Here is a 9,389-nt window from a genome sequence, read left to right as displayed (position 1 = left end):
GCTTCACGGAAGACCGGAAGTTGAATTTCCTAGATAACCAGTCAAGGGTTCCCCTATCATATATCTTTCCTGGGGCAGAGGAAGATAAGTGGAGGGTGACAGAATGAAAAGCTTAACCTGCTGCTGTGGCAATATGGTATGATCTTGTGATTCAATTCCTGGATTTTCTAGTGAAATCTATGCTGAAAACAATGTCATATAGTGATCAGGTAGCAGATGAAAATAAGAACACCTCAAAATAACTTAATTCTTTCCAAAATGTAATTTAATGAATTCTAACACCTCAATATTTTTATTGTCCTTTCTCATTAAAAAATATTCGATCCTTAGCTCTTTTTGAAATATTGTGTTTTATACCACTATCGATGTTGAAATTTCTTACTTGTTACTTTTTTCCTTCTTTCCTCCCTTTTCCTTTCCATCTCTTTTCCTTTGTCTCTTTCTTTTCCTTTTTTCTTTGTTTCATTTTTAAAATTATAACATTAATGCACACTGTTATAATAGAAGAGCCAATACAATACAAGAATATGTCAAGATGTTGGGGGTGCCTGGGTGACTTAGTTGGTTAGGGCTCTGACTTCAGCTGACTTCAGCTCAGGTCATGATCCCAGGGTTGTAGGACTGAGCCCCACATCAGGCTCTGTGCTCTGCAGAGAGTGTGCTTGTCTCTTTGCCGCTCCCCCTGCTCGTGCTCTCTCTCACCCTCTCTATCTCTCATACAAATAAATAAAATCTTTAAAAAAAAAAGTTTATGTAAAGATGACACTTATTACCCATGTGTCCCAGGTAACCAACATTAAAAGTCTGGAGCTCATCTTGTGCACCATCGGTTTGCTTAAGCAACTGCCATGATATATATAATATATAATAATTGTTTCCTTCAGGGGAAAGAATTTCTCTGTACCAGCATCTAAGTAAACTAAGTAAACTAAGTGAAGTCCTTAAAAGTTAGCCCCCTGGATTTAGAATGCCTCTTTGAATCTTGCCTCCAACACTCACTAGAAAGGAAAAATTTAAGCTCTGAAGCCCCAGTTCATTCATCTGTAAAATGAGAATAATAGCCTAAATACATCATAAAGTATTGGGAGGCTTTATGTAAGGTAATAATGGATGTACATAAAATATTAGGATGGGGTCTGGAAGGGGTCTGGAACCTAGACAATTACAAATAAAGTATGAATTTGATTACCAATCAACTATCCCATTGATTAACATATGCATTTTAAGAAAGAGAAAATTCCCAAGTCGTTTTTCTCCAATCTGTACAAGAGAGATTTTCCAGTGTACTAAAATAGGACAGTCCATAGCAAGACCCCAGCAGGCAAGTGGAAACAGATCTTGAGCTCAGGGAACTTCTTGATTTTAGTGGGAGGTGAGTGGATATTTTAAAATCCTTCTGTATAGAAGGATATTCAAGGCAAAGATAAGATACCGGTGCCAGTAGAGCTCCACAGTGATTATTTTTCAGTTACTTTGTTTACTGGGGCAGGGTTGTGAGTGTGTGAGTTAGGTGAGGTGATGGGGTCACCTGAGTAAAAAGGCAGACTAGTGAGAAAGCAATGACTTTTCATTTTCTCAAACCCTTTCCTGAAACAAACTGTTACTTTTCAGGAGAGAGATGCACCCATAGTTAAAGCACTTGATACTCTGTTTCATGTGGCTAGTGTTTATCTTATCCTCAATGCTAAGGACAGAGTAGGTTCTCAGTAAACATGAATGAGTGGATGGACAGATGGATGAATGATGGATGAATAAAATGCATGGCCTCTCATTTTACCCCTGATTTCTACTAAAAGGACTAAGAAAGTCCACAGAGGGCTGTGTGTAAAAGCATGTCTTTGGGGTTAGTCAGAATCTCTAATGAATTCTCATTCTTGGGGCGCCTGGGTGGCTCAGTTGGCTAAGCGACTGCCTTCATCTCAGGTCATGATCCCGGAGTCCAGGGATCAAGTACCACATCGGGCTCCCAGCTCCATGGGGAGTCTGCTTCTTTCTCTGGCTTTCTCCCCTCTCTTGCTCTCTCTCACTGTCTCTCTCTCAAATAAATAAATAAAATCTTAAAAAAAAATTCTTATTCTTGATATGGCTTTCAATTTTCTTATCTCCTAGTTGGAACATATATTCCCTCTGCGTTATGACATATAGATTACTTAAGGGAAAATAATTTCCCATATAATAAGTATTATGAACTGGGAGTTTTATTAAAAAGAAATGGAGTTATATGATGCACTAAAAGTTGAGCTTTACATGGGCCTGATACAATGTGGGAGACAATGAAAATTTCACAAATGAGCGAATAATTAAGTGAATGGATGAAAACATCTAAATAAAATTCAATCAGAGCTGAGCTTCTGCTGATTCACACTCTGCCTAGAGTTAGTGATGAAAGATGATTATTCACACACTATACCAGAAGTCATCAAACTGTGGGCCAGCTATGGGACAAATCCACCCCCTACCCTGTTTTTGCATGGCTCAGGTTGATTAAATATATATATATATATATTCATATATATATATATATTTTCATATATATATGGAAATTTATTTTCCTTCTGGATGTGTACATGCCTGCATAATAGCCTCAATTTTGCGTCTTAACCTACAAAGCCTAAAATATTTACTATCTAGTTGTGTAAAGAAAGTTTGATGAGCCCATACAATACTATAAGCTCCAAACATGGTGGGCTGTATTTGATACAAATACCATTATCTCCTCAGCACCTAGCTCTCTCTGCCTGGCATAGAGTAGACACTCATTCAATGACTATTTAATGGATTATTAAATAAAAAAATGTATGAATCTATTCTTCACTTTACTGCTCAACACCACATGCACCAAACTTCAAAAGAGAAAATATTTGTCATCAGCATTCTCCAAAACAGAGATTTTAAATTTTACCAATATAGGAAAAGTAATTTGAAAAATATGGCCACATCATTAAAATGCAAGTTGTTCAAGAACATTTCAGAAACACAGTAGATGTAATGATGGGAAATTATCTTTTAGTTGCCTCTAGAGATAGAATGTGCTTCTCCGCTTCCTGGTTGAAATTCTAGCAGCATGTCCTTCCTCATGTGGATATTGCATGAAAGATGATTAAAGAGCAGAAAAACTTCTTAAGCATGGAGTTTACCTGGGAGCATTTGTCTTTTTCTGGCCCTTCCTCTGCTCTTGAAAAATTTCAGGTGGGGAGAATTGCATATCCAGTTATGCTAATGGAACCACAGAGCAGGCTCCCTGGCTTCACTCTGTGTGGTATTCAGAGTTTGGAAAGATTTCCTCTTAATACAGTTCTTGGGACTACAAGAGCTGCATGACTTAAAGCTAAGTACTTTTAAGATTGTCAATATAAATAGAAGAGAGTCTATTTAATTCTATGTGCCCTTTATTGCTATTTGTAAAATCTATCACTGTTATTTTCATATTTCTTTCCCTCTGTTTTTGTGATTGGAAATTGTTCCACTTTGATTTCCTCTGGTCTTTTAATATAAATCACTTCAAATCCTTTTTTGAAGTAGGTGAGGTAACCATAATTACTAAATACATATAAGCTGTACTTATGATCTTACCTCTGAGACGTATCTGGGTTAGTGATTTTCTCCACTAAATCAAACAAGCAATATGTATTCATTTACAGATAATAACCCCAACACAATATCCATGGGGTTCTGGGTAAACTTACTAATGGAAGATACACATCACATACCCAAAGAATTAAAAGTTATAAATTAATAAATTGGTAAATAAAATATATTATATTCCCCTGCATTGACAAATATGACTTTATTCCCATATATGCCTGGATGGCAGGTGTGAATTTAACTTTCTTGCTCTCTCAGAATGTGGTGGCTCAGAGAGAGTCATGCTGAAGCCCCATCACCTTCTCTTTTCCCTCCCCTATTCGGTCAACTCTTCCAGGGACAACAGAGACAATTCACCTCCTAAGTCCACCACGCTGACCCTTTGCCATTTCTGAGGGCTTGAGGTGTGCCATAGTCTACCTTAAATTGGCCCAGAGATGTTTGGGTGGAGAAATCTAGGGGCCTGAATAACCAAAGTATGGATTAAAATGTGGGTGCAGACTTTGATGGGCATGTTCTTTTAACCCTGTGGTTTTTTCACTCCATGAGACAGCAGAGCCAGAAGGTCAGAGTGAATCTTCTAGATCCATGGGATGCTGGCATGGGCTTCTCCAGAGGCTGGTACCATGTAATGCAATGGAAAGAGCCTTGATATTGAAGTCAACTGTAGGTTTGAATTTCAAACCTGCCTATTATTAAAATTCTGACCCTGGTCAAGTGACGCAAACTCTCTGAACTTGGTTTTTCTATCTGCCAACTTTCCTATGAGTTTGTTGTGAGATATAAATATGATAATGGATATAAAGAATTATCAACACATGACTTTACATCTAGGAGACGTTTTTAAAATGTTAGTTCTTTTTACTATGTTGCAGTTAATAAATATTTAGAAAATAGCTACAAAATGCCCAGGCTTATACCTGGTGCAAGCTAGTATACAAAGTATTATAAAGAAGTAGTTGGTAGCTTTTGAGAAAAACATATATAGAATGCTTGCTGTATACAATGTCAAGCATTTCACATAAATGACATCAAGCTAGCCCTACAAGTTAAGTGAATTGGCAGTCACTTTATAGAAAGACAGATTGTGTGGGCACAGGGCTAATTGAGTTAGAAAGTAATAGAGTGGGGACTAAAATCCCAGTCCAACTCCATACTCCATGCTTCTAACTATTCATGATCTGAAGTAGTTTGGTATAGTAAAACTAACATAAAGCAAATCCTCACGAAAACATTAAATAATTCATTATCAAAATTAGGATAGCAAAACTCAGCTTTCAATTTTTAGAATAGCAGTTACAGCAAAGGTTTGTTTAAAGGCATTGTTTTCAACTTAAAATACATTGTTTTCTGAAATGGGTTCTTTCCCTCAGTCTAATTTTTGTGAAGACATCTTCAAACTCCATAAATCTTTTAAGAAAAGTGTTGAATCCCGGCTTAGCTGTACACAGATGCATTATGCAAGATACTAAATCCAGCAATGCCATTTCAATGTGAACTCTAAAGATCATAACCTAGGCAGTACTTTTCTTAAAATGCAGACTCCAAGGCCCTACCTAATCATCAGGAATCAGATCCTCTGACTGCATGTACCAGGGACTTGAACTGAATAAGCATTTCAGGATAATTCATGCTTACACTCATCTGTGACCCTTGAGTTTTTCTCTGACTTAATTGATGTAGGGGTGGAGGCAATCTTTTTTTTTTTTTTAATTGCTTTCCAGATGATTTTAATTTTGTACCCAAGGTGGAGAACTCCTGGCAGGAGAAATGTTTCCTTTTAGAACAGAAAGTCTCAGGTAGAAGGAAGTTAAAGGTACCAAAGCTTGGCTTGGTATATTTAGCAAGTCCATATTTAAGGTTTAATTGTTTACTATGTGCTAGGCCTTGTGCACGAAAGTGGGCATAAAAAAGAAAGGGACAAGATACATCCTTTAACATATCATGAAGCTGAAGGCAGATATCTGTAAACAACTAACAGGTAATTAAATTATATGAAATTGAAGAAATGAAAAATATCTTTTCTACTTGTGTTCATGGAAAGAAGTTTTTTTGTTTTTTGTTTTCTTTTAATAAAAGGGGTGGGGCATGTTATGCCATTTCAAATACAAAGCCCTTGAGATAAAAGTTAGGACCAGGGTTCCTGGGTGTCTTAGTCGGTTAAGCAGCTGCCTTTGGCTCAGGTCATGATCTTGGAGTCCCAGGTTTGAGTCCTGTATCAGGCTTCTTGCGTAGTGGGGAGTCTGACTCTCCCCCTTCTCGTGCTTTCTCTCTCTCTCTCTCTCTAAAAAAAAAAAAAGAAAAAAGTTTAGGACTAAAAAAATTAGTGGTATTCTGATTTTTAACAGATTTTTCATTGGATTTAATTGATTATTGACTAAATGGCTTCCATTTTTGGTTGATTTTGTCTTATCAATTATAAAATTTTACTTGCATTCCCTTGCATGATTCATATCTGGCAGCTTAAATCAGAAGGCTGTCAGTTTTTATGATGATGTGAAGGAAAGTTCCTCAAGAACCTCAATTTTCAAGGCTGTAAGTGCATAAACCCTGGCATTTGACTGGTTACATCTGCTTGCTTCTCACTTTTCAATCAATTGATACCTGGTTTAGATTGGTAGCTAGCTGACTTGAGACATGTTTGATCTTAGAATAAGGGTCTGGTAATAAATATCCCACGGAGCCTTTTAGGTTTTATCTAGGTGAAAAATCTCTTTTATCATCAGGATTCTTTGATGTAGGTGACTCTCTGGTCTTTTGATGTGCCAAATGCCCAGAAGGAGAGATAGTCTTAACAAACCAGCAAGTCCAGATTTGGCTTTGTAGAGGTGAAGAACTAAATGATTTCAAGGCAACTGAGAACTACATACACATGCAAATCCACACTCCAATCTCTTCCTTTCAATATATTCTTGAATTGCCCTGTCAGCATAAGTTGGCTAAAAAGCCATTGGTTTTAGGTTTATTTCTTCCATTCTTTATTTTTTTTCCTGTATCCCACAACTCACTGTTATACATTTTATCATGGCTAACAAAATAATCACTTTTAATTTTTGCAAGTACTTGACACATTATTAACAATGATTACCAAAAAAAAAAAAAAAGTGATGACTCTACATTTTGGACCAGCATATATAAGGCATGGAGACACAGTTGTAAAAAAAGTATAGAGCTCTAGTCAGGGGTTGCTGATACCTACCTTAGGAAAAGTGCACAGGAAAGGCTTCTATTCCGCACTTAGGGGACCAAATAAGACTGGAGAAAATAAAGAATAGAGATAAGATGGTGACCATTTGAGTATTAACATGGGAATGGACAAGAGTGGAATGATTCAAGAGATTATTAGATCTTTGATAAGACATAGGATTGAATATATTCTAGGTGTACAAGGGAAAATTAATTATGAAACTTAGTTTCTGACTTGGGAAAATTACTACAATGTCATTCCACTCACTGGTTAGAGAGCAAAGAAGGAATGGGGTTGGATGTAGAGAAAGTGGCAACTCTTTGGTCTGTGAATTTTAGGAACTGTGAGACATTGAACTGAAGAGGAGCTGTAAACATTTGAAAACAGGGTCTGGAGCTTGGAAAGGAAAGCTGAACTACAATAGGGATGTGAACATCTTCAGCATAATGGTACCAACTGATGCCATCAGAGTGGACAAAGTTTCCCACAGAGTGGGGTGCCTGGATGACCCAGTTGGTTAAGCATCTGACTTTGGCTCAGGTCATGATTTTGGGGTCCTGGGATCAAATGCCACATCAGGTTCTGTTTTCAGTGGAGAGTGTGCTTGTCCCTCTACCTCTCCCCCACTTGTGCTCTCTCGCTCTCTCTCTCTCTCAAATAAGTAAATAAAATATTTAAACAAACAAAAAGATTTCACACAGAGGGATCAGCACCTACAGAGGCATGCCATTGTATTATTTTATTTTTAAACCATATGAGAAGTCATAAGAGAGGAGGCTGTTAAGGAATCAGATTATGCAAAACTTTGTAATCTGTAGCAGGGATTTGGGCCTTTTTCCTTTATGCATTAGAAACATCTTTCTGCTTGATTTTAGTTACCAGTATATTGTGAATAAGTAGCTCTTGGGGTAGGGGAGAGTGTTTGTGTGTTTGTGGGATATTGTGTGAGTTTCTCTTCTTGTTCATGAGGCAAAAAGACCGAGCAAAGGGCAAACTATCAGGCAAAGAGATATGGAACACTCTAAGTTCAGTGGTTATTGGACATGCTGGGGAAACCCTCCCTAGAGATGGAATCTCCTGCATTTGACTCGATAGATATGTTATCTTGAACAATGATTAGTAAGAGGAAGGAAGAATCATACTCAGCAGCTGAGTTTTACAGGTGGAACAAATAAGCTGTAGTGAGGCATTCTTTCTTTTAGAAAAACTAGATCAAAAGTCTGTTCTCTTTTGATGGTACAACTATCTGAGGAAGCTCACTAACATTGGTTTTCTAATTATTGACTGTTTTGTCAAAAGTGTTCATTTTCAATATAGAACCTGTCACTAGGTTTGGAGCAAATATTTGCAAATGCAGGGATGAAATTGTATCATGATAATTAATAATTACACTTTTCCTTTGGGTTCACAAATTCAGAGTTGTAATTTTAAATTGTACACCTATATTATCATATAATAAAATATGTTTTTCCCCCCATGGGCACAATCTTTTTTTTTTTTTTTTCTTTGAGCAAATGAAATTCAGTAGTAAACATATGACAGTCTAAATAGAAATCTCAGAAATATGATCAGTTCCCAGAGCAATTACTGCTAACAAAACAGAGAAGTGAGAGGAATAATCCAAGAGAACCAACCACAAAATAGTCTTGGGGTTTTTAGATTAGGTAATGTGAGAATGGTTAATACTTTGAATAAATGAACACAGTGATTCTGGGAAAACAAAAATTTGGGCAAGAAAATTGAAAATGCTTCTGCCCAAGTGTTTGTTTCTAAAATTATTGTGCTCTCTTGTTAAATTTATTTTTTTCATTTTTAACTTTTGAGACAGAAACCCACAAAAATAGAACAAAAAATTCCCATATACCCTTTAACTAGCTTTCCCAAAAGATAATATTTTATGTAAGCACAAATAATCAATAAATTATGAAATTAACATTTATGTAAGACTACTCAGTTTTTTTTTCTTAATTTTTCCAGTAATTCTCAGTAATGTCTTTTTGTTTATTTGTTTTGATGTGGATCCAATTCAGGGTCCCCCATTCTATTTAGTTTTTATATCTCCTTAATCTCTTTTTATCTGGGAGAATTTCTCAGTCTTCATCTTTCATGTCCTCTATATTTCTTACTGGCCAGAAATTTTGTAAAAGTCTTCAATTTTGGTTGATGTTTTTACATGATTAAATTCAAACTATGAACTTTTGGAAAAAAAATACACAGAATGATGTGTCCCCTTAAACAATGGGGCTTCTGAGGGTTTCTATTTATTAATCCTCATTCTCTTTGCTGTTAGATTAGTCTGGCTTAAAATCTAATTTGTCTGCTATAAGGATTGCCACCCCAGCTTTCTTTTGATGTCCATTAGCATGGTAAATTGTTTTCCACCCCCTCACTTTAAATCTGGAGGTGTCTTTTGGTCTAAAATGAGTTTCTTGCAGACAGAATATTGATGTGTCTTGTTTTTTAATCCATTCTGATAGCCTGTGTCTTTTGATTGGGGCATTTAGCCCATTTACATTCAGGGTAACTGTTGAAATATACGAATTTAGTGCCATTGTATTGCACTGTAAGGTGACTTACTGTATATCGTCTCTGTTCCTTTCTGGTCTACTACTTTTAA

The sequence above is a fragment of the Lutra lutra genome, chromosome 10 (genome assembly GCF_902655055.1).
Source record: "Lutra lutra chromosome 10, mLutLut1.2, whole genome shotgun sequence".
NCBI lineage: Eukaryota > Metazoa > Chordata > Mammalia > Carnivora > Mustelidae > Lutra > Lutra lutra.
The sequence above is the reverse complement of the archived record's forward strand: the minus strand, read 5'-3'. Positions refer to the sequence as shown.